Source organism: Pinus tabuliformis, chromosome 4_2, assembly GCF_031772625.1.
Source record: "Pinus tabuliformis cultivar Carrire ecotype Pingquan chromosome 4_2, CPIR1, whole genome shotgun sequence".
Lineage (NCBI taxonomy): Eukaryota > Viridiplantae > Streptophyta > Pinopsida > Pinales > Pinaceae > Pinus > Pinus tabuliformis.
This window is the reverse complement of record NC_142304.1, coordinates 245,329,518-245,355,802: the sequence shown is the minus strand read 5'-3', so window position 1 is coordinate 245,355,802 and position 26,285 is coordinate 245,329,518.

Below are 26,285 nucleotides of genomic sequence, written 5' to 3'. Positions count from 1 at the left end.
AATCAAATCGCTGTGCATCCAGATGATCAAGAAAAGACAACATTTACCACTCCTTGGGGCACGTTCATGTATGCAAAAAAGCCATTTGGGCTAATGAATGTTGGAGCCACCATTCAGCGCACTATGGATATTGCTTTTGTGGGTGAGAAGGACAAATTCGTGCTGATATATCTTGATGACATAACTGTTTATTCTGGCAGTCACCATGATCATTTACAGCATCTAAGAAAGGTTTTTTTGAAGTGCAGAAGGTTTGGGATTTCACTCAATCCCAAAAAATCCCAATTCGCTTTAAAAGAAGGCAAACTATTGGGGCATGTAGTGTCTGCTACAGGTGTTCAGATTGACCCAGAAAGAGTCAAAGCAATTCAGTCCTTGACTCTTCCAAGATCAAAGAAGGACATACAGTCTTTTCTAGGCAAAATTAACTTTGTAAGGAGGTTCATTCCTAATTTTGCAGAGCTGGTTAAGCATATAACCTCCATGTTAAAAAAGGTAGCAGAGGTAAAGTGCACTGATTCGGCTAGAAAATCTTTTGAGTCCATTAAGATGGCTATTGTAGAAGCTCCTACTTTAATAACCCCTGATTATAGCAAGGAGTTTCATCTATTCTCATTTGCCTCTAAGGATACCATTGCAGCTATCCTGTTGCAGCAAGATGAAGCAGGCCAAGAGCATCCAGTTGCCTTTTTCAGCAAGAATTTGAGGGATGCTGAACTAAGGTATGATATTATTGAAAAGCAGGCTTATGCTCTTATCAAATCTTTGAAGGCTTTCAGAGTATACATCTTGCATTCCAAAATAGTTGCATATGTCCCTTCTGCTGCAATAAAGGATGTTTTAACGCAGCCTGATGCCGATGGAAAAAAGAGCGAAGTGGATTGCGAAAATAATAGAATTCAACATAGAACTGAAGCCCACCAAGCTGGTAAGAGGTCAAGGACTGGCTAAACTGTTGGCTGAAGAGAATTACAGCTCTTTGGACATTGATTTCTTGTTCAATATAGCAGAAAATGGTCAAATGGAAAAGCGTGAAACGATTGGAACGCAGAGTGGACAGTCAATATCCAAGAACCTAGCTTCATGTAGTTGGTATGCTGCAATAATTAATTTCCTACTAAAGCTGGAAGTTCCTTCAGAAATTTCTCAAAGTCAAGCAAGAACATTAAAGCTCAAAGCAACCAAATATTGCATCAATGGTAGCTTGCTTTATTGGAAGGATCCATCTGGAGTGCTTTTAAGATGCCTGGATAAACAACAATCAATAGAAGTTATGCGGCAGTTCCATGACAGCATGTGTGGAGGACATCATTATTGGAGAACTACAGCCCAAAAGATTCTCAGAGCCAGGTATTATTGGCCCTCTTTATTTTCTGATGTATTTGCTTTTGTTAAATCTTGTGACAGGTGCCAGAGATTTGAAGGTAAGCAGCAGTTGAAATCCCTGCCCCTAAAGCCAATCATTGCAAAAGGACCTTTTCAGCAGTGGGGCTTGGATTTCATTGGTGAAATCAACCCACATTCCAGTGGCCAGCACAGGTGGATATTAGTCGCCACTGATTATTTTACAAAATGGATTGAAGCAATCCCAACAAGGAAGGCTGATCATAATGTGGTAATGAAATTTTTATCAGAAAACATTTTCAGCAGATTTGGTTGCCCACATAAGCTTATAACAGATAATGCAGCAGCCTTCAAGGCAAAAGAGTTGGTGGAAATGTGTGACTCAATGGGCATTAAACTTGTTCATTCCACCTCCTATTACCCCCAAGGGAATGGTCTAGCAGAATCCTCTAATAAAAGTCTGATTAGGATTATTAAGAAGCTGTTAGAGGATAATAAGAATAATTGGGATGCCAAGCTGAAGTATGCACTTTGGGCGGACAGAGTGACCATTAAGAGATCTACAAGCTGCTCTCCCTTCAAGCTGGTATATGGTACTGATGCTATTTTTCCCATTCAACTTACCCTCCCTGTCGCAAAGCTGCTCCAAACAGCACAAAATGAAGAAGATGAGATGGCCAACAGAATCACTGATTTAACAGAATTATATCAGACCAGAGAACAGCTGATTGAAAAAGCCACAGCGCATCAGCAAAAGATCAAGGAAGCCTTTGACAAGAAGACAAAAGGAAACAATTTCCAGGTTGGGGATTTGGTCATGAAATGGGATGCTTTAAAGGAAAAGAAAGGCAATCATGGGAAGTTTGATGCTCTCTGGACAGGCCCTTTCATCATTGCACAGATTCAAGGAAACAATACCTTCATACTGAAAAGTATGGGAGGGGAACCAGTCTTTGATGGCCCTGTTAATGGGCGGTTTCTGAAAAATTATGTGATTTAAGGTCTTTTGGCCTTAAAAGCTGTAAATATTTTGCTTTTGTCAGTTTTTAGTGTAGCTGTAATAGACTCCATGCCCAATGGAACACTAGGAATTTTGGCTAATTTGTTTGTCGCTGGAAAGGCATTGATCTGCAGGTTCTTGAGACCTCACAGGGAGGATCTCATCCCCAGGAGGAGCCAATGTTAGCTCTGCTACTAAACAAGGATTCCATATGGTCGGAGACAGGCTTGGTTTGCTTGATTGTGCCCAAAAGGATCCATGCATGCTGTTCAGATCTTCAAAGTTTGGTTAATGGCCCTCCACCGATCAAAGCTATCGCAAAGGAAAGCCCTAGGGAAGGCGGAAATGATCTATCGGGAGGCCTAAAACACTCCAAAACTAGAAAAATTCAAATTTGCAGTCCCAGCAGTTCAAATGAGCGACAGCCGTTAGATCCGGCCGATAAACGGTCCATATCGCATCGGCGGGTCGAAATTGGAGGAGGCAGATCAGCAGATTATATTGCATTGGCAGATCGCATCGGCAGGATGGCAGTGGCAGCGGCAGTGACAATGATGTGGCATCGCCGATGAGCGATCGCCGACATCGCGTCGGCGTGTCGCTATCGGGCGATTCAATAGGAGCATGGCCTTTGCATATATGAATGACCGCCGATTGGCCGGACCCGACGGCCATACAACGTTGTGTGCTATAGTATTTCGGGTCCGCAGCATTCACTCATATTGCATCGACATTTCGCTGTCGGGACTATCAAAGTGGACAAGGTTTTCACATAAGCTGCGTTTCGACCCGATGACCACCACACTCCTTTTTATATTCTTGGCGCGGAAATCATTAATGCAAGCATACAACAGTACAGCGCAGTAGGCAGCTGCCTTCAATTGACAGTATGGCCTAACAGGAAGCAAGACGTGCCTCAGATAGATCAACATTTATCAGTCATGATTGACCCGTGGTTGAAGTTTTCAAGTCCAGATGAAGCATTGTGGGCGGGAATGAACAGTGTAGCAGTGTTTCATTATTGCCAAGCCAGGCAGTCATATTGGAGCCATTCAATGATTCAACAGCAGCATTTAATCAACAGTATGGCCGAGGAGGAGATAGGACGCCACAGATCCAGTCAAAGAATTCAGTGGTTATGGGATTCACCCATACTTCATCTCACCCACCCTAGAAGGATTGCAGAGCACCAGAGAAGGACAAATTTATTCAAAGCACGGCCAGATTTGTATAGGAGGCCCATTCTTAAATGTAAGTATGGTTGGCGGCCATTTATGGGCTCCTCCACGTATGGTTCAGCAGAGATATTTTGTATTGTAACAGTATATATACTCAGAGCTGAGATGAAAAGGATTGATGAGTGTTTGATGAATGAGAGCTTATTGTAGCCTTTTAACTTCTGGAGACTGTTAATACTATGAGACCTGCAGCTTCTGGTCTTGATTTCCATTAATACAATCTTCTTTTGCTGTCACCTGCTCACTTTTCACTTCTTGTCTTCTTGTTCTAGGCTGTGCCTGCTTACATTTATTTATGTGCTTTAAATGTTTGATATCAGAGGGGCTGTCATCCAATCTCTGTATTATGATTTAGTGGCTCATTGAAGCTGTTTGCAGGTTGTTGTTGTTCAAATAGCAGAGAGTTGTCAACCTCACTGTCTATTGAATAATAGTCGTGTAGATCCTCTAACTGATTGCAGCTGGCCATCACAGAGCTCTGTGCATCTGCTGGTGCAATCAGTCTTCTCCATTATCACTTTTACCTTAAACCGTGAGTAGTTGGGGGTTGAAAGCCTTGTAGTTTGGGGGTCTTCACCCATGCCTGGGGTAAATCATAGTAGGAGTGGTTATCTGGCTTGAAGTCTGGCTTGAAGGTGCTACACATCTTCCATTTATCCATCATTTCATCCAACAAAACTGTTAAATTTTTAATGTTCCTGAGCATCACTGATTTACAACCTAGGTGAGTTTCTTGGGGTGATAACACCTACCACAACACTTATTAATGTATTACCATTTGGATCATGAAGTATGTTGTTGATCATGGATTGGTTTTATCTTCATGAAAGTAATGTAGATTGTTATGACAAGGCCATTGAGTGTGTTGATAACAATGGGGAACCAAAAGTCTTACAGTGTAAGAGGAAAGACACATCAGCTAGGATGGTTCCAGCTATGCAGGCAAAGCATAGTCATAAGAAAGGGTGTTTATTATTTGTAGTGCACATTTCTAGTGGCAAGGGTAAGGAAATTGAGGATGAATATGTGTTGAGCAGGTACCCAGTTTTACAACAGTTCAAGGATGTATTTCTTGAGGAAATTATAGAGTTTCCACCTCACAGGGAGGTAGACTTTTCTATTGAGTTAGTTATAGGGGTAGCTCTATGATCAAAATAAACTTATAGGATGAGCACACTTGAGTTGGTGGAGTTGAAGCTACTATTGAAGGAAATGTTGGAAAAGGTATACATTAGGCCAAGTATATCACCTTGGGGTGCACCTACATTATTTGTGAAGAAGAAATATGGTAATCTCAAATTATGAATTGATTACAGGCAGTTGAACAAAGTTACCATGAAGAATAGGTACCCATTACAGAGGATTGCTGATTTGTTTGATCAACTGAAGGGAGTAGAAATGTTGTCTAAGATCGGCTTGATTTCAGGATGCCACCAAGTATGCATCAAATAGGAAGACATTTACAAGAAAAATTTTCGGACCAGTTATGCGAATTATGATTTTGTTGTAGTTCCATTCGGCTTAGCTAATGCTCCATCTACATTTATGTGCTTGATGAAAAGTTTTTTGTGTCCATATTTGGACAAATTTGTTATTGTGTTCATCAATGACATATTGGTATATTCTAAATATGAGGAACAACATGCTGAGGATTTAGAAGCAGTGTTGAGGTTTTTGAGAGAGCATCGATTGTATGCTAAGCTCAACAAGTGCAACTTATTTTAGTCTAAGGTACACTACTTGGGACATGTTGTCTCCAAGGAGGGAACTGTAGTAGATCCAGAAAAGATAAGGGCCATCATGGAGTGGGTAGCTCCTAAAAATATGGATGAGGTGAGATATTTCATGGGTTTGGAAGGCTATTATATGAGGTTCATCAGGAAATTCTCACAAATTTCTTATCCTATCACATCATTGCAGAGGAAAGGTAAGATGTTTGAATGTACAAAGGAGTGTGAGGCTAGTTTTGAGCATCTTAAGTAGTTGTTAACACATGTACTAGTGTTAAAGATTGCAGATCCAGACAAGGAGTTTGTAGTATGTATGAATTCTTGCAAGAGAGGACTTGGTGGAGTTGTTATGTAGGATAGATAGGTGATATTCTATGAGTCACAAAAACAGAATGAGCATGAGCAGAACTACCCGACGCATGATCTTGTGTTAGCATCGATCATACATGAATTGAAGATGTGGAGGCACTATCTTCTAGGTAGGAGATTTTTATTGATGAGTAATCATATTAGGTTGAGGTATTTGTTTGACCAACTGAATCTGAATGCTAGGAAAGCTAGATGGTTGGCCATGATGACTGAATTTGATTTCGATATAAGGTATGTCAAAGGAAAGGAGAACAAGGTGGCAGATGCTCTTAGCATGCAGATACAGGTAAATCACTTAGCAAACTATGAGATCTGATGGGACAGACTTATGTGGTAGGATTTTGTAGGTAGGTCAATAGGGTTTCAGCTATATGGAGATTATGCACAAGTTGCAACAGGGTACTAGTACAACTATAGGTACAAGTATAGGTGAAGATGCAGAGGATGTGGACTACTGGCTTACACCTGATGAAATGGTTAGATTGAGAGACACGATAGATGTGCCAGACAACAGTGATATCAAGAAGGTGATCTTAAGGGATTTTCATGTGAAACCATATTTGGGTCACCTGGGTTATTAAAGGACACTCACTACAGTGAGGAAATTTAATGATTGGCTGAATTTGAAGATGGATGTAACACACTTTATGGCTAGGTGTTTTGATTGTCAATGTGTGAAGGCAGAGTGTAAGCATACAAGTAGACTGCTATAGGTGATTACTATTTGAGAATTGAAATGGGAGGTCATTTCGATGGACTTTATTATAGGGTTGCCGAGAATAGTGAAAAAAAATGATTTTATCATGGTTGTTGTGGATATGTTGACAAAGGTTGCACACTTCATTCCAGTGAAGTCTACATTCTTAGGTAGTGATGTAGCATAGGTATTCATCATAGATGTGGTTAGATTGCATGGTGTTCCAAAGAAAATTTTGTTAGACAGGGATGCAAAGTTCACTTCCAAGTTTTGGAAGGAGTTTTTTGTAGGTTTGGGCAAAGATTTGACTTTTAGTACAACTTATCATCTGGAGACCGATGGACAGACAGAGAGGGTCAACAAGATATTGGAGGACATGTTGAGGATGTATGTAATGCATCAGTAGCGGAAGTGGGAGGAGCATCTTCCCTTGGTTTACTTCACATAAAAAATGGTTATTAGGAGTCATTGAGGATGAGTCCTTTCAAGGAATTGTATGGGCAGAGTTGAAATACTCCCATCAGTTGGAGCAATCTGGTTAGCTGGGTGTTGATTGTACCAGACATATTGGTGGACATGGAACAAGAGATGCAGGTTATAAAGAAGAATATAAAGGAAACATAGAATAGGCAGAAGAGCTATGTGGATTAGAATAGGTTGTTCAGGGACTTCTAGGTTGGGGAACAAGTGTACTTGTGCATCAAACCAAAGAATATCTCCTCGTGGATTGGATCATGTGCCGAGATGGGACCATGGTTTTTTGGTCCTTTCAGTATTATTGAGAGGATTGGGCTAGTAGCCTATTAACGTTAACTTCCTCTGACAATGAAATTCCATGATGTTTTACATGCATCGTTACTTAAGAAGTACCTTAAAGATGCTGGTCATGTGATTGACTGGTTTGTCTTGTAGGTGGAACCAGATGGAGAATTCCAGTAGGAGCCTTAGTGTTTATTGTAGAGAAAGGTGCTCATGATCCGGAACCGAGAAATTGAGCAAGTTAAATTGCAGTGGAAGCACTTTGAGCCCAATGAATCTATATGGGAGATGGAGGATAAGGTGTAGGCTATCTATCCTTCCTTGTTTAGCATTTGAGGTAAAGTTGTTTTGGGATGGTGTGTTTGTATGGTTTTTTGGTATATGTCTTGGTATATGTTTGGGTATATGTTTGGATATTTTGGTATATGTACATATGTATATGGATCTAAATACCACCATGATCTATGTTATAATGCTCCAATAAGTGCTATGGGTGCCATATTGTCATGTTATTATGTTTTCATAGTATTATGTTATGATGTTATTATGTTATCATGTTGTTATGTTGTCATGTGGGTTTGAATTTAGGAGGGTGATCATTGTAAATACTGCATTGAGCTATGCTATAAATCTCCATGAATAGTATGTCCTATTTCTAGTGGTTTTTCTAAGGTATATGTGTGATTGAAAACCGAGGATGGTCTCCCCTAAGGGGGAGGGTTCTGTAATGTCCCTGGTGAAAATTCCATGTAATAAAAGTTAAAAATAATAACCATAGTTGTTGGGGAACTTATTCCAAGTTGAATGTTGGCCAAGGCATCCTAAGGGGTGTTCATTTGGTTTATTATGGATAAGGAAATTCGTAAAGGTAATGGATAAGGATTTGGAAAGGAAATGGAATTTTGACACATTTATCTGTGAAAATAATGGAAATTAGAAGAAAAGGGAAGTGGAAGGTTACAAGTTGCATGTGAGGAGGAAATTGAAGGAAAATAGTGGAAAATGAAGGAAATAAATGCCTCATTACTAAAAAGGCTTATGAGGATGAGTTGGAAACCTTTTGTCAGTTCAATTTTGGAATTCTCTCATTATTCTCTCTCTATCATACTCTTGGACATTTAGAGTTTTCTTGGGGCACTTGGCCATTTGATTAAGGAAGGCAAAGAAGACAAGAGGAAGCAAAGATAAAGCAAGGAAAATCACGATCAAGTAGTTACAACAGGATTTTTCTTATGTATTGATTTGCATGTGTGATTTTTGTGCAAGAGTTGGCATGCATGGTATTGCATGTGGTTCTTTTGTTGTTCTGGCATTGGTTTTTCCAGGTGTGACAATGTTTTTCAGCCTAGCCTTGTCATTTACTGATAGCCTTGATGAGATGGGTTCTCATACTTCAGTTGAGATGGATTACCAGATGGATTCGAAGCTTAGTTGGGTGGATATCTGAAATGAAAAACACATAGTACTGGCCATTGAGCTAAATTATGGATCACGATAAATCCACTGGCCTAGTAGCCCCTGAGCCATATTGTGGGTTGCAGTAAATCTAGGATTGTGTGCCTTGGTGGGCCTAGGAATCTTTGTTGGTGAATGGTAGTATATATGGTAAATCCAAGAGGTGGATTGCTATCCATTGGTCCTAGTAGTCCCAGGATGGGATGTACAGTAAAACCTCAAGAGTGGATCTCGATGTAGGGCCTAGTGATCCACGGATCAGATTGTCGATTAGGGTAAAGCGTGAGAGACTAGGAGGCACTCAAATTCCTCATAGTGTAGGTGGAGAAATTTGGTAGCATCCATGCTTGTTTGGTTCCTTTCGGTTGGTTATGAGTCCCATATTGATGCTTGGAATATGGAACAAGGGTGATTTGTTATTGAGAGACTTGGCTCAACCAATCTATGGTTGTGTGGACCGTGGTAGTCCTATCCTCTGTTGGTTTCTACGTTCATTAATGAGAAATTCATGCCTTTGGTTTTCATGTGTAAATGTACTGGTTTATATGTGGATTCTATGGCTGATGTATTATGGTATTTATGTTGTTACTATTTTGGTTATGTATATATTTTATGACAACAATTATGTATGGATCTCATCATGTTCTCACTTATAAATGAATGGAAAATGTATCTATGACCTAATAGATGATAATGCAATGAATGGAATGAGGGAACAATGGTTCTTAGCGTTTCTCAGATAAGTATGAGATCCCTATGCTTAAGTCTATTTTTTACACCTGTAGTTGACATGTTTATGATATGCTTAATGAAATCACTGTCATGGATAATAGGGGTCTAGTTAAGGGCTTGTTAAACTAATTGTTTTTGCATCATTTTCCCTATTATTTTACTGCTTTGAAAGGTTCATTACATTTTGGGCAGTGACGTGGGATCTGGGCGTGAAAAAGTGGCTAAAATACTGGGGACGCTAGCATAAAACTCGACAAAATGGTCCTTGGATGCTAGCTTGTAGGCCTGTGAGAGAATCTATAAGTCCCTGGACACTGGCATTCCCATAACATGAGAGCGACTAGAGGTCAAGTGATAAAAAACTTCAGTGGGACCCAGGGGCAAGCTTCCTGAAGTGTTGGCATGGTTCTTAGGGTTCCTGTAGCCAATGTGGAAGTCCTATATGTTGTGCTTCCATTGATTCCACTTCCTTAAGGTCACATAGAAGTTTGAATCCAATCATAATAGCCTCTCATCACATGTTTACCTTGGTTGGCCAGTTACTTGGGTGTATGTGGTTGGAGGGTGTTACATTATGTCACCCTGCAAGTTCTCAACCTATTTCACTACTCATTGAATGCCTCTGACCCGAACTTATTCAATTTATACCTTGGATCAACGTCATTTTTCCTTAGGTTTTTCATGGTGGAATCAACCCATATCTTCAAGGAAATTCCTTCAATTGAGTTGTGCAATTCCTCTAGGTCCCTCCTCTAACTGCATGTGACATATGTACACTCAGAACTAGTCCATAATTGATGTTACACTACCTCAAAATTTCCATGTCAACTCGTTAACTCGAATTCTCTGGATGCACTAGCTATTTTGCGCCTGTTGATCAATTAACTGAATGAAACTAAGTTTGACTAAAGTCCCACTGCACAACTTGATGCTCCACTACTTCTTCCAATGGTTGGAACTAGTTTAACTGAAAACAAGCTTAGATAATTGATCTTGATTGCTACAAAGTAGCAATCAAACATGCTAAATTGAACTCTAATGCCTCCAACTTGAGTTTACTCATAAAATTTAGTGACACAAGCCATGTCACTCAAGTTAACATCATCCAAGTTGTATGTTGATGTGGAAATTCAAATTTATCAATTTAACCAAGGAAAAATCAAATTGAGAATTGCTTGTTGCATTTTTCAACAACATCAACTAAATTTCGAGATTCAACATAGATTTATTGTCATCCTTCCATCCTTCCTGTTATGATTTGAGTACCTTCTTGCAAATTTGATTTTGTAGGCATGGTTGAAGCATGACAAGATTTAATATATGAGTCAGTAAGAGATAACTAAGTAACGATCTTGTGTCCATTGAGATATTGGATATGACAATAAATAATAACTGATATGCAAGATATATTAACACACGAAATAGTGTTGCATCCTTATAAAAGTGAAAGGTGGGAAATGTACACTCCAGTATAGGAAACATGGAAAATGATAAAATACTAACAATTTAGTGAGCAAGTAATAAGTTGGTTTATGATTGTTTGGTAGGATTTTTATAATTTTAAATGACCTTACAAGTAAATTATCAGTGCTACTTAAACAAAATCATGTGCTATGATACAATTATTCCTAAACTTGAAGATTAAAAACTTTCAAGTAAACGAGTGCTTTATTTCCATTATGAACTTATAAGAAAAATACAAATTTAGGGAGTTAGAGAGTTACCCTAAGGTTTCCTTTCCCAATTGTTCCTTGTTTGTTGTTCTCTAGCATCAATTTGAAATGCATATGAGGAAAATGATCCCATCGGTATAAATATAGATATGCATAAGTATCTCATTACAAAAGTTATAGTTTTTTTTTGTAAGTTCCACATTGGCGATGTTACATCATCATCATGTCCAGGAATAATACCTAAATAGGGAAGGGAATTGAACCGGTGACTTAACATATAAGAGTGCCTTAATAGTGCACTCGATGACCATCTATAGAAGACCGCATGGACTAGAACAATTTTAGGTTAATAGTAGCCAAACAATAGTATATTTGATCTCACATTTTTTTTTGTGGCACTAAAAGCCTCCTTTTGCCTTGTGTCAAGAATTTTTGGCTTTCATTCTATGAATTTCCTCCCCTCATTTAAGCACCAAGCATTAGATTTGAATTCATTAATTGAGAATAGGCGATGAATAGAAAATGATTACTAATTATTTGTAAACATGGAAAGCATGTTAAAGACTAGCAATTATCCCTAAAGGTGCAAAGATACACCAAAGGAATAGGGCATGAACTGTTATTTATGCCAAAGAGAGGGTGTGAGATAAATGTATTTGTTTGGGTTTTGTATGTGGGATAATAATATCAAAATCTACACAAAAATTGGCCATATATTTAGAAATTGGGGTCAAATTTTTGAATATAGAACTTTAAAACATAATTTGGTTAAAAAAAGCAGTAAATAGAAGCATGTGCAGCAGGTGGATGTGCGTTTCCTACTTGGACAACAAAGTGACATGAATCGACATTCAGGGGACGAATTTAGAAGGGACACTTTTGGCGGATTTAAACAACCTAAGCAAATTGATATCGATTAGCATGGAGAGGACCGTAGCCCAGTTTCAGTGGATTGTCACATCTCCGATCAGTATTTGTTGGAAGAAATGTGTTTGCTTTCATACCAGTATATTTATTCAACTGGCTCACAAATCTGCAAAGGTTTTCGATCGACGATAATATAATATTGTTTTCCCAATTTCTTTTACAAGAAAATTTGTAATCAAGATGAAGAGGTTGAAGAAGAACACAATGATAAAGATGAAGACGATGAGGCGAACCATTCATGGCACTAGTTAATGAATTTTTTGGGTGAAGTGGACACAAAGAAGTTGCAAGAAAGGTGGAAAAGTTCGTTGCAACTTACTTAAGTGAAAATAGTGAAGTTTCAACTTCTGGATATTGATATTCTGTCAAAACAAATTTTTAGTTGGGAGGAAGCACCACATTTCATATGGCTCCACTGTGACATGTGTCATATCCCATCCATGCCTTCCTGGATTCCATTGTAGAATTTATAGGTTTTAGTAGTTCATGGACAACAACTGAGAACATTGTGGCAAGACTAGGTAAATAGAAATTCTCTTGGCTTGAAGTTTGTGGGTCCATTTACTATTGGTGATGTGGCAACACAGGGTCTCAAACGAATTTGAAGGGAAGCGTTCTGTGGATGACAATAATCGCAATGGTTAATAAAAATATAACATATTGTAGCTACCTTTTTAGTTGCACATCTTAATACTTTATGGAAGTTTGTTATGGCTAAATGTTAGGGTCCCACCCTAACCCCCTTATTTATGTAATGGGATCACGTCATAGTCAAGAGTCAATAAAGCCCATATTAATATTTGTAAATGGTTAACCTGCAATTAATGACGGGACCACAATTAGTTGCAAATGGGCCGTAGTATTAGATAGATGGTATTAATAAAACCCACGATATTGGCCCGTGGTATTGCATGTATGAGTCTATGTTCTGGGTATCTTTTCTTAACATATTCTGTATTTGGGTATCATTTTGTAGGTTAAGAGCATAACAAGTGGTATCAGAGCACTTTCCAGGGCCGGTGGGATCTCCAATTCTTAGCAAAAAAAAAAATTTCGACTAGAGACATGTTCCGGCGTCTTTAAACCACGGGATCTGTCGTTGAGCACATAAACCTGCGGATTTGGGGAGGCATGCACGCAGGAAATACAAGAGGTGGTCACGTCTATTGGACTCCCTTGTAACCCCTGTGGGTACCCCTTCGAGTAGTAGCGCATTAGACAGAACCGCGCACAGACTGTCTTCCACGTACCTCTGGGTATATTGGAAGCCCCCTAGGCTCCCTTGAAACCTCGCCATAGATAAACCGTCGGCCGTCTTGTGGCTACAGTACACCGAGAACAGCACTCGGAGAGATTACTCGCCCGTACTATAGGGTAGTCGGGTTGTACGGCTAAGGGTACGGTAGATCCTCCTTAGTTAGAGCCCTGAAACATTGCGCCGAGTACTACTGCCAGACCATTATGTATATTGCGATCTGTAGCACCTGATACTCCTCAACACCATAGTTCCCTTTTCTATCGAGGGATCGCACATCATCTATATCAGATCCGCTTGTGCAAAGGAGTGCAGTAGCAGCAGCAGACATCAGTCCCGTAGTCTCGAGTTCGTAGATCAGTCATTCTGATCTATTCGATCCAGCCAATCCGCAGCAGCAGTCTGTTCCGCAACCCAGAGCTATCTGATCCGCCATTCAAATCTCTCAGATCCACCAGATCGGAGTTGTTGTGAAGGGTTCCTATACTAGGGTATAATTTTCGCAGGACTTTTGACAGCATTGACATTTTGAGGATTTGGCGACTGCAGTATTGATCAGGAAGGAGTAAAACTCCGTTAGGAGTTTTCAAAAAAAAAAAAAAAGAGTCTGAGATCTTCCGGGGGCGCTTATTAGTGATCTAGCCCATCAGAATCAGGACGACGAGCTGAGCACGGTGGTACCATTCAATTATTAGTGAAATTTTTTTCGGCAGTCCCAATTGTTCATCAGGTTGGTGTATGGTAGAAACTAGAGCCCAAGCGATGGCCAATGAAAGGATGGACAAACTTGAAGAATCCATGCAAACCCTCAGCAATCAGCTTAACGGACTATGTATCCAGGTACAGCAATTAATCCCGAAAGGCAAGGAGCAAGCCCACGAGGAGGCGTATAATGGCCATGAATATAATGAGGGTAAGTCTAGCCACTCTCCTCACGTCTGGCACACCCACCAACCACCCAGTCAGCGACCTCCCAAGTTGGATATGCATAAATTTGACGGTTCACACCCGTCAGCATGGATAGCACAAATGGACCAGTATTTCAAACTGAATCATATCTTAGATGATGCGACTCAACTTATGTTGGGGAGCATGTACTTGGACAATGAAAGGTGGCAATGGTGGGAATGGCATCAACGTTGCAATGGACCTTTTAAGACTTGGAACCAATTTACAAAAGCTCTTCAAAGCCGCTTTGAACAGGAGGACTCTTTTTTGGGTCGTCTTACTAAGCTCCGACAGACGGGTACAGTGGATGAATACATTACAGCTTTTGAAGCCTTAGCCTTTCGCACTTGGGGTCTCTCAGATGTGTTCTACACGGAATGTTTTATCAGCGGTCTTAAAGAAGCCATCAAAGCTCAAGTCTTACTGCACCACCCTCCCACATGGACAGAGACTTGCAAGGTAGCCCATAACATGGAACGTGCATTAGCAGCCCAATACAGTCGCCCAAATTTCTCCGCTAAAGGTCGCCCCCCACAAGCTCACAACCCGACTCAAACACTTAAGGTCCAAAAGGTGTCACATGCGGAAATGGCCGAAAGAAGAAAGAAAGGACTATGTTACTACTGTGATGAAAAATACTCCCCAGGTCATAAATGCAAGGAGCCTAAATTTTTTCAAATAGATGCCACTGACTACAGCTCAACAGAGGAAGATCCACCACTTGAGGAACATGAGGCGCTAGAAGAAGACAACCAAAAGGACAATGTCTCTGACGAACCAGTTATTTTGTTGCATGCGTTGGCAGGGATTTCTTCCCCTCAAACTCTCAAAATCAGAGGTTTTCTTAAACATCACCCAGTAGTAGTCTTGATTGATAGTGGAAGTACACATAATTTCATCCATCAAAAAGTCGCAGAAGCAATGCATTGTTTTGTACGAGCAGTTTCTAACTTCCAAGTCCAAATTGCGGATGGGGGCACAATGAAATGTGAAGGCCGCTGTGAAAATGTCAGACTTCAAATGGGGGATTATCAATTGAAAACCCACATGTTTTCCATACACATGGGGGGTTGCGACATTGTCCTTGGCGTTGAATGGCTCCGCACTCTTGGGCCAATCACAATGGATTTCCAGGAGTTATATATGAGTTTTAAGCAGAACAACTCCACACATACCCTCCGTGGACTCCAGGCGGGAGCCCCCTCTATCATCAGCTCGCATCGGATGGAAAAATTGTTAAAAAAGGGCCATCATGGAGTGGTAGCTCAATTTAATACCATCCAGGTAGTCGACACAAAGTCTCTGCCAATTCATCCTGAGATGCAACAGATTTTAAATAACCATCTGCCGGTCTTTGACAAGCCTCATGAGCTTCCACCCTCACGAGGGGAACATGATCATAGCATCACCTTGGTTCCAGAGGCCCAACCCCCAAATGTGCGGCCATACAGATATCCGTTCACCCAAAAGAATGAAATAGAAAAAATAATCAAGGAACTTTTGGAAGCAGGTGTCATTTGTCCCAGCATTAGTCTTTATTCATCCCCAGTGGTCATGGTGCTCAAGAAAGATGGGGAGTGGCGGATCTATCCCGACTTCAGGGCCCTTAATAAACTGAAAGTCAAAGATAAATTTCCCATCCCGGTGGTTGATGATTTGCTGGACGAACTCAATGGGGCTCAATTCTTCACTAAGTTGGATCTTCGCTTAGGCTACCACCAAATTCGCATGAAGGAAGTCGACATTCCCAAGACTGCTTTCAGAACTCATGAAGGCCATTATGAGTTCCTGGTCATGCCATTTGGTCTTTGTAATGCCTCCTCTACTTTTCAGATCCTTATGAATCACATTCTCAAACCATATCTCAGGAAATTTGTCCTTGTCTTCTTCGATGACATCCTCATCTATAGTGGCACTTGGGCTGCACATCTTCAGCATGTAGATCTACTCTTGCAACTGCTCCACAAGCATAAATTATTTGTCAAGATGTCCAAGTGTTCTTTTGGCATGGAAGAAGTTGAGTATTTGGGCCACATTGTGGGGCGTGAAGGTGTCAAGGTGGACCCCAAAAAGATCCAGGCAATGCAAGAATGGCCTCAAGCTAAGACCTTGAAGAGCTTGAGAGGATTTTTGGGTCTCACAGGCTATTATCGTAAATTTGTCCGCAACTATGGCCGCATAGCAAAGCCCCTCACTCGACTCCTAAAGAAAAATTCCTTCTTCTGGAACGAGGAAGCACAACAGGCATTTATCGCTCTCAAAAACGCCATGTGTTCCACTCCAGTCTTAGCACTACCTGACTTCACCAAATCCTTTGTCATTGAATGTGATGCTTCGGGGACAGGTATTGGGGCAGTCTTAATGCGGGAAGGGCGACCTTTGGCCTTCACAAGCCAACAACTAAGTGGGAGGAATCTGGGCCAATCTACCTAAGAAAAAGAAATGATGGCCATCTTACATGTAGTCAAGACCTGGCAACCTTACTTATTGGGGCGACGTTTTCAAATCCGCACAGATCATCACAGTCTTAAATATTTTTTGGAGCAACACCTATCCTCCCCACAAAAAAATAAATGGCTCACCAAAATGCTGGGATATGAATATGAGATCATTTACAAGAAAGGGAAAGACAATAGTGTAGCAGATGCATTATCTCGCCAATTTGAGGAAGAAAGTACTCTGCTAGCAATTTCCCTCCCCACCCCACAGTGGATTGAAGAGGCTCGCAAGGAATGGTTTTCACACCCCGGGCTATCCCAACTCATTTCTCAATTGCAGGTAGATCCAAATTCCACCAAGGGCTACTCGTGGCAGGATGATATTCTTCGCTACAGGGACAGAGTCGTAATAGCACCAACATCCACCCTCAAAAGTCGCATTTTGGCAGAATTGCACTCATCTCCCATTGCAGGACATTTGGGCTTTCAGAAGACGTATGCTCGCACCAGAAGATCATTTTTTTGGATAGGCATGAAAATGGACATCCTTACTTCCGTAGCAGAATGCGATGTCTGTCAACGCCACAAAGAGGAAACCGTCAACACATCAGGCACATTACAACCATTGCCCATTCCGACATCAATTTGGACAGAGGTTTCTATGGATTTCATTACAATTCTTCCAAAGTCCGGGAACAAGTGAGTCATCATGGTGGTTGTGGACCGACTGTCGAAGTATGCTCATTTCTGCGCCCTACCCCATCCGTTTACACCAACTTTGGTCGCTCAATCTTTCATGGATCAGATTTTCAAATTGCATGGCATGCCCACTTCTATTGTGTCTGATCGCGACCCGATCTTCACCAGTAATTTTTGGCAGGAACTTTTCAGGATACAAGGCACTCAACTAAAACTCAGTACTTCCTATCATCCGCAAACGGATGGTCAAACTGAAGCCGTCAACAAATGTCTAGAAACCTACCTTAGGTGTTTCACTTCAGAAAAGCAACACCTTTGGGTACAGTGGTTACCTCTGGCTGAATGGTGGTATAACACCAACTATCATGCCACCACCAAAATGACTCCCTATGAAGCAGTATATGGTCAACTTCCGCCTTCCCCTACTTCTTATCTCAAGGGGTGCTCCAAAGTACAAGCAGTGGATCAACTCCTACAACACCGCGCAACCATGCTCGCCCATCTTAGAGAGAATCTTCATCGAGCTCAGAACCGCATGAAGCAACAGGTCGACCAGCATCGCTCAGAGCGCCAATTTCAAGAACGAGATCAGGTCTTTTTGAGGCTGCAACCATATAAGAAAACATCACTCAAAGGCAAGGGTTGTCAAAAGCTCTCTCCAAAATTCTACGGACCATACCAAGTACTTCAGCGCATTGGAGAAGTGGCTTACAAGTTGGATTTGCCACCTACTGCAAAAATCCATCCATTTTTCCATGTATCGTGCCTCAAGAAAGTGATTGGGAACAATTGCTGAGTTCAAACCAGTCTACCTGAATTGGACGAAGAAGGGTCAATCTGGCTTCAACCTGAATAGGTTCTAGACACACGAGACAAGCACCTGCGCGGTCGCATGATTAAGGAAGTCCTCGTCAAATGGAAAGACACCTCTCTGGAAGATGCAACTTGGGAACCAGCCACTATTCTTCAGCAGTTTCCGCAGCTTCAGCCTTGAGGACAAGGCTAGTCTTAAGGGGGAGGGCATGATAGGGTCCCACCCTAACTCCCTTATTTATGTCATGGGATCACGTCATAGTCAAGAGTCAATAAAGCTCATATTAATATTTGTAAATGGTTAACCCGCAATTAATGACGGGACCACAGTTAGTTGCAAATGGGCCGTAGTATTAGATAGATGGTATTAATAAAACCCACAGTATTGGCCCATGGTATTGCATGTATGAGTCATATATAAAGGATAGAGACTCCTTGCGAGGAGCATCGTGTCTTATTTTGTAGTCGACCTCTGCTCTGTTGGAGGTTGCCCCCTCGAAGAGGCAAGTGAACATTACTCTCTGAATAATAAAATCATTGCTATTGTGTGTTCTGGGTATCTTTTCTTCGCATATTCTATATTTGGGTATCATTTTGCTGGTTAAGAGCATAACACTAAATATCTTAATTTAAGAGGATATTATAATTTAACCATCTCGGCCGAAACTCTCTCTAAGATCACAACCTTTGAATACATTGATCTAAGGGGTTGTTCCAATATTTAATTATCGACTTTTCAAGTTGCACATCAACAATACCTGTAAATTTTATATTTGGATTTGGGAAAGTTAAAGGCATTTTCAAGTGACATTGGACGGTTAAGCTATTTGGAATAAATCTACGTAGGAAGCTCCTTGATAGAAGCTACGTAGCCTTTGATCGGTGACCTAAGCAAACTCAAGGATTTGTGGTTACATTTTCTTACATTAAAACATTTGTTGGAATCCATTATACGGTTGAATCATTTGACTAGGTTGGAAGTCTTGCAATGTTCTTTGCTGGAGCTGCCTTTTAAAAGGCTCGTTGAGGGCAAAAGTGTAAAATATTGCATTGATAGGCTCATCTGATTGCGATTATCTAACCTAAGAATACTGGATAAACTGTCATTTGGAAAAGGTGTTTTCCCCAACCTTCAACAATTTGCCATCATCCTTTTTAATGATATGGCGAGGATTGGAAAATTTTCAAAGATACTCATACAACTGAAATTGCAATGTTGTAAATCGAGGAAAAGAAAAGGGTTATGTGGTCTTGAAGAGCTAAAAAGGTTGAGAATTCAGGACGGAATGGAATTGGAGCTGTTACGTTTTGAAAAATTGAGGTCGTTGGAGGAGCTTAATGTATGTGGCTATGGGAAACTGAAGAGAATAAGAGGATCCCTGGAGGTTACAGAGCTTAGAAGAGTAGAAATATATCATTTTTATGACTTGGAAAAGCTGTGGGGTATTGAAAAATTGAGTTCGTTGAAGGAGATTTTCGTAAGTGCATGTGGGAAGCTGAAGAGCATAAGGGGATCGACAGATATTTCCATCCTTTGAAAAGTAACGATTTTATCTTGCTCTGAGTTGGAAGCTTTGTCGTGTTATCAAAATTTGAGGTCGTTGGAGGAGCTTAGTGTAAAATACTGTAGGAAGTTGAAGAGAATACGAGGATCGACAGAGCTCACAAAGCTCCGAAAAGTAACAGTTAATGATTTCTCTCACTTGGGAGAGCTTTAGGCTTTCAAAAATTTAAGGTCATTGGAGGAGCTTGAATTAATTGAATGTTCGAAGTTGAAGACAATATGGCAATCGAAGAAGCTTCCAAAGCTTCGACGAATATATGTTTGCCATTTCTTTGACTTGGAAGAGATTTTGGGTTTTGAAAATTTGATTTCGTTGGAGGAGTTTTGTGTATGGGACCGTGTGAAGCTGAAGAGCATACCTGGTATGGCTCAGTGGAGACACCTTGAAAAAAAAAAACATGTTTTTAGCTTGCACCATTGAGAATTTAAGTTCGTTGAAGGTCCTTGATGTAAGTACATCATTGAAGATGAAAAGCACACAAGGTTTGGCGCAGTGTGTACAGATTGAAAGACTACACATGTCTGGCTTGTCTAACTTAATAGAGATGCTGAGTGTCAAATCTCTAATGTTGTTGAAGCTCCTGGATGTGTGAAGCTGAAAAGCATACTCGTTGGAAATTTGAGGTCATTGAAATACCTTGATATATCTTGACGTGTGATGTTGAAGAGTATTCTGGATTTGACGCAGTTGGTAGAGCTTTGAGTACTAAAGGTTTTTGGATGCTCTATCTTAGAAGAGATGCTCGGTGTTGAATATTTGACGCATGTCTGTATTCTTGCCCAAAAAGGTCTGAAACTACAGTGCGGTGAGAGAGTAGTGGAGAAATTGAGGAAAAGGGTTAGATATCCTTGGCATGTCAATATTGATCTGGTAGATCTGTTCGTTAGTTCACGCAAGTCTGGTTACATGTGAATAATTTCATGGGATCATTACAGGATTCCAGGAGCTCTCGAGGCCCCAATCAAACAAGGATTCCAGCTTGCAGCGTCGTACACACTGACATATGTCATGGGTGTAAGCATCACCATAGATGTCAAATGGAGATGAAAAGGTTAGACAGTTCTTAGCTTGACCAATTTAAAAAAGACACCTTCTGTGTAAATATACATGCGTAAAAATCTAGAAACATTAATTTATACAATATAAAAAATTTAAATCACAGTAAAATTTTGATGTTATCATTAAAAAAACAACTGCTTGCATCTAAAGTATTAACTGACTACCTATAAAATGGATCCATGCTCGCTAGATGTTAAAACTAATAATTTTATTCACTTAAATATTCATTAATTGATTAATCCCTATAGAAGAGAGCAAAAGTTGTTTTGTTATAACACATGCCAAAACAACATCTAGACAAATGTTAAATGGAGATAAAAAATGTAGACAATACTTAGTCTAACCAATTTCAAAAAGGACACCTTAGTTGCAATTATTAATACATATAAAAAAAATATTTACATTTTTATTTATTTATTTATTCTTTTAATAATAATATTACTTTATTATTTTAAATAATTTATAAAAAACAATTTACACTACAACAAAATTATGTAAAAGTAATAATTTACACAATCTTAAATCATATATCACATTTTTCCATTTTAACTTTAAATGATATCAAATTTCTCTTAATAAATTATATAACCGAAGCAATAATCCTATAATCCCGAAGGTTACGTGTCTAACACATAATAAATCTAGAATGAATCCTATGGTTAAAATTATTGAACATAAATGTTTTTTTAAATACACATATGTCCAATTCATATATTTATTTTTAGTAATAATAATGATACTCACTTTTATAATTTTTTAACTTTTATAAGATATTTTGTTACTTATGATAAATTGATACTTACCAATTATTTAATTTACGTAAGGACATTAATTATGATACATTTTGAAATTTAAAATTAAATCATTTTGTTCTCCTGCATATACATTTATTATATTTTTATATTTTTATATTTTATCACCATTACATGTATCAAAACAATATAATTTTTTTATTATAATATTAAAGAAAATAAATAATATCTTATCTCTCTTAAATTTCAAAATAAAACATTTTAGGCTATATATACATTGGTTACATTTTTATATTTCATAACCATTACAGGTATGAAAATGATATAAATTTTTTTATTATAATATTAACGAAAATAAATTATATTTTATCTCTCTTAAATTTCAAAATAAATCATTTTAAAAACCAACGCTATAGAATATTTAATATTCGTAATATATTTAAATTAAGGAAATTATTAATTTATATCTCTATAGTTTCGTCCAACAAAGTCTATGTTCACTTCGATCGAAAAACACTGATCACTTTTATGTCAAAACAGTACAGGACAAATGTCAGATGAAGATGAAAGATATAGATAATGGTTAGCTCCACCAATTTCAAAAAACGACATATTTCGTGGAACAAGTGACATTTAGGGTTTCCAAGTTTACATACATTTATATGGTGATTGACGCATAATTTTTTCGTTATGTGGAGATCACTTGTAGCTTATTTTTAATATCAAATTTCCTATTTTTTACCATGGATTCTAAATGTGATTTCTTGTTATTTGTATTATTAGATTTTACTTTTACATGTTTTTTCAACATGTTATAATAATAAATTTAATACATTTTATTCTTCATTATTTCTAGATTATCTTAGATGGGAAAAATATACTCAAAATTTTAAAAAATTTAAGGTCAGAATTAAGTAAATAGGAATATTGTTGCGAAAGAAATTTAATAAATTTTCTTTGAATTTTCCAAAAAACATTTTTAAAATTTTTGAAAAATAATATGTTCAAATATTTATCAAACTAATATTATCTAAATATTTTCATATGAAATTTTAAATAGTTGATAATTATAATTTTGGTTATTTCTCTTCATTTTATTGTATTTTTTCAATATTAATATATTTAATAGTGAATCATTATAATAATACTATATATTGACATGCAAAAATAATATATATATATATATAACATCTTCACGCATCAAATTCAAATTCAGCTATTTTATAGTAATTGTTTTAAATAAAATAATAATTAAATTAAAAAATCACACTCTGAAAAACTAATAAACATATTTAAAATAAATCTAATTAGGTCGATAAGCCTTCTCTTTGAATCAGTGCACTGTCTACACTTTTTATCTGCATCTGCATCTGACATCTGACATCTGTCCATCCTTCTTTCCCATGGGATATGGTTCCCTTTCGTTTATTTTTCTCTGCACTCAAGTTCTATCCAAAACAGTCTATCCGTTTACAGTGGCTACATTTTTTGCAGTACTCTGCGAGGAAGTGCCACACCCATGTATTTCTTCGCTGCACGACTCAAAGCATCTACGTGTTGCTGGAAACAGAAAACAACTCAAAGCACCTAACTGTTAGAGGATGGGCCCCTGGACGGCTCTGGCATTTGCATTTGTTGTTGTTGCCACATCTGCTGCGGCATATAAGTAACAGGAGGGCAGGGTCGTTGAGCATACATTCCAGGATCCACTGCTTGCCAAAAATCATTCGAGGAGGTGCAACTTGTGCTTCTGGATGCTGCTTAGGAACATAATAATACGGTATAGCTTCGGCTAGGGTTCCAACAGGTACAGGTCCTCTAGGAATGCCAAGGCCCTCATTCAACTCATCTCTCGGTACAATATCCACAACGCTCTTGGACCTCATTTTTCAGTATTTTGTAATTACATTAAAAGGCCTAATACCTGAATAAACCCTGAATTCATTCGCAATATAACAAAGAAGAAATCACAACGAAATCTATGGCTTCGCAAAACGAAAAATATAAACGTGTCTTTTTTTTTTTAAAGAACAAATAGGAATGGACTGAAAGAACCTCTAAACATTTTAGTACTTGTTCCTTGGTATATCCCATTGTGGCAAAACATAAAAAGTATTGGACATTGATCAGCGAAAATATATCACAGAAATGTGTCGGACTTTGATCAGCAGAAATATATCGCAGCACGGGATGGACAACGTAAAACCCAATAAGGCCCTGTCTCGAGGGCGATGGCGTCTTTCATTATTTACATGGCTCTGATCCAGTTAAGGTTTAGCTTAACCAGCTTGAAAATGAAGTAAGAGGTAAGATTTGTGCCATAACTGTAAAATGGAGAAATATATATCCAGGGATATATATTTCAAACAAAGAATCAAGTTCTTAACGTAGACTTTCTCAAACTTTATTTTTCGATTTCGTTATCAACACCAAGAGCTTGTCACTTTCCTTGATTTTGTTCCTGATCGTTGTAAGTGGTGGTATGGATTAAGAGCTTCGAATAGAGGCATTGGAGAAGGCTGTAGTGGGGGATTTCTTTCCTTGATTTTGTTCCTGATCGTTGTAAGTGGGGTATGAAAGAAGAGCTTCGAATAGAGGGATTGGAGAAGGCTGTAGTGGGAGATTTCTTTTGGACTTGTTTTTCTAGGGTTTTGTTATTCATTTAATATTATTGCTATTTAATCCTATTGCTATTTATGCCAGGTGGATGATTTTTTTCAACTTTTAGTGGAGGTATTTTTTAATTTCCTATTTAGCATATTTTTCAAAGTTATACACCATTTTATTTTTCTGAATTTTAATTCTTCTTATTAAAAGATAAATATCCCAGCTATCTTTTTTTTACAAACATTTTTTTTTTATAATTTTATACACGGAAACAACATGGAGATGAGTTTTTGTACTTCATAATCGGTATAGTGTTTAGTTTATATTGTATCATTTTCTCCAAAGTTTCATTGTTTTTCATTAAATTTTAATATATTAATTTTATTATTTATTACCTTAGTATTTTAAAAAATAATAAATTATTAAATATTTATATTAGAAATAAAGTTGATTTAGAAATATACATATATTTAATAATATTAATAAAAAATAAAAATATTATAAATATTGTTAAATTTTTTATCTTAATAAGTATAAATAATAATATTATTAAATAACTAAAGAACAACAATTGTAATTTGAAATTTTATTTAAACATAATCTATGTAAAAAAATTTAAATAATTGATGTAAAAAAATTTAAGTTAGATTTTATATATAGTGGGCATTAACATATGATTTAATTTTATAATTTTGAGTTCAACCAATAAAAGTTAAAGATAATATTTTTTTCATTAGGGATTTTTCATATTACCACTCCTCTGTTCCCATTCCCTATTGACAAACCTTTGTAGAGATACTCTATTGACAAACCTTTGTAGAGATACTTTCTTGCCAATATTCTCATGTCATGCTTCTTGATCTTATGCTTTGGACATTCAAATAACGGATCTCACCAGTACTGAGACTGTTGAAACCTCCACATAATGTGATATACAACATATCATAGTGGAAAATTAGATCGCAACACAAGTATATAGAATTTTTCATGTGATTCTATTCAGTGTAGTGTTACCTATATAGGGTTCGTTTGTTAGCTTTAAACAATTTAAAAACTGCGCGTACAAGAAAAGTTTCCAATTGAAGCTCTTTAGCAAGAAAGTTTCCAATTGAAGCTCTTTAGCAAGAAAGTTTCCAATTGAAGCTCTTTAGCAAGAAAGTTTCCCATTGAAGCTCTTTAAAAAGGGGGTTTTCGTTTGTTACCTTTAAACAATTTAAAAACTGCGTGAACAAGAAACGTTTCGAATTGAAGCTCTTTAGCAAGAAAGTTTCCCATTGAAGCCTTTTAGAAAGGGGGTTTTCGTTTGTTACCTTTCAACAATTTAAAAAAAGTGTACAAGAGAAGTTTCCAATTGAAGCCCTTGAGCAAGGGTTTAAGGTTATTTGTATAGCTTCAAACAATTAAAAAATGTGCCTATGCCATGCTTTTCATTATGTAGGATATATTTACGGTTTAATTAGTTTCAAGGTGAGGTTTGATTATATATTTCAAAATTGATTTTAGTAATTCGAAACTGGAACATATATGCAAAAATAGAATTCTTGCACATCAAAAGAAGGTGAAATGTCATCTTGAAAGAAAATGGAACAAATATGCTAAAATAGAATTCTCGCACATCAAAAGAAGGTGAAATGTCTCTTGAAAAGCTCGTGTGATTTTAGCTAAACGTGTTCTAGTAAATTCTCTATTTTTGTTTGTTTTATTAGGATAACGTACTTTATTGTGTTTAAATATTGCTCAAGTAAATTTGCATATTTTCATTAGTATATATACAATGTTTCTTATAAGTTGTTATTTGTTTGTATATTTTAATTTATATTTAAACATTTTATTTAGTATAACTATTTTTATTTTCACCATGTTTAATGTATTTTAATTTTTTTATAAAAAAATAAAGAATAATTTTAAATATAATAACTTATTTATATTTAATTTTATAGTAGTCTAATTTTAAGTGGAGATTGCAATAATTTTTCTTTCATATTGAAATTTTAATGTATGAGTTCTCTCTATTATATAACACAAATTTTTTATATTTTCTTATTTGAGTGAAGTTTGAATGGACTATTTCACTTTTTAATATAATTTTGGTGAAATAAATCAATCCTATTTTCTTTTTCGTATTGGTAGGGCCACAATACAGCATAAACAAGAAACATTCACTCCCATAAATAAGTAAACAATCAATATCTATCAACTACTATCTAAGAATAGATGATTCAGCT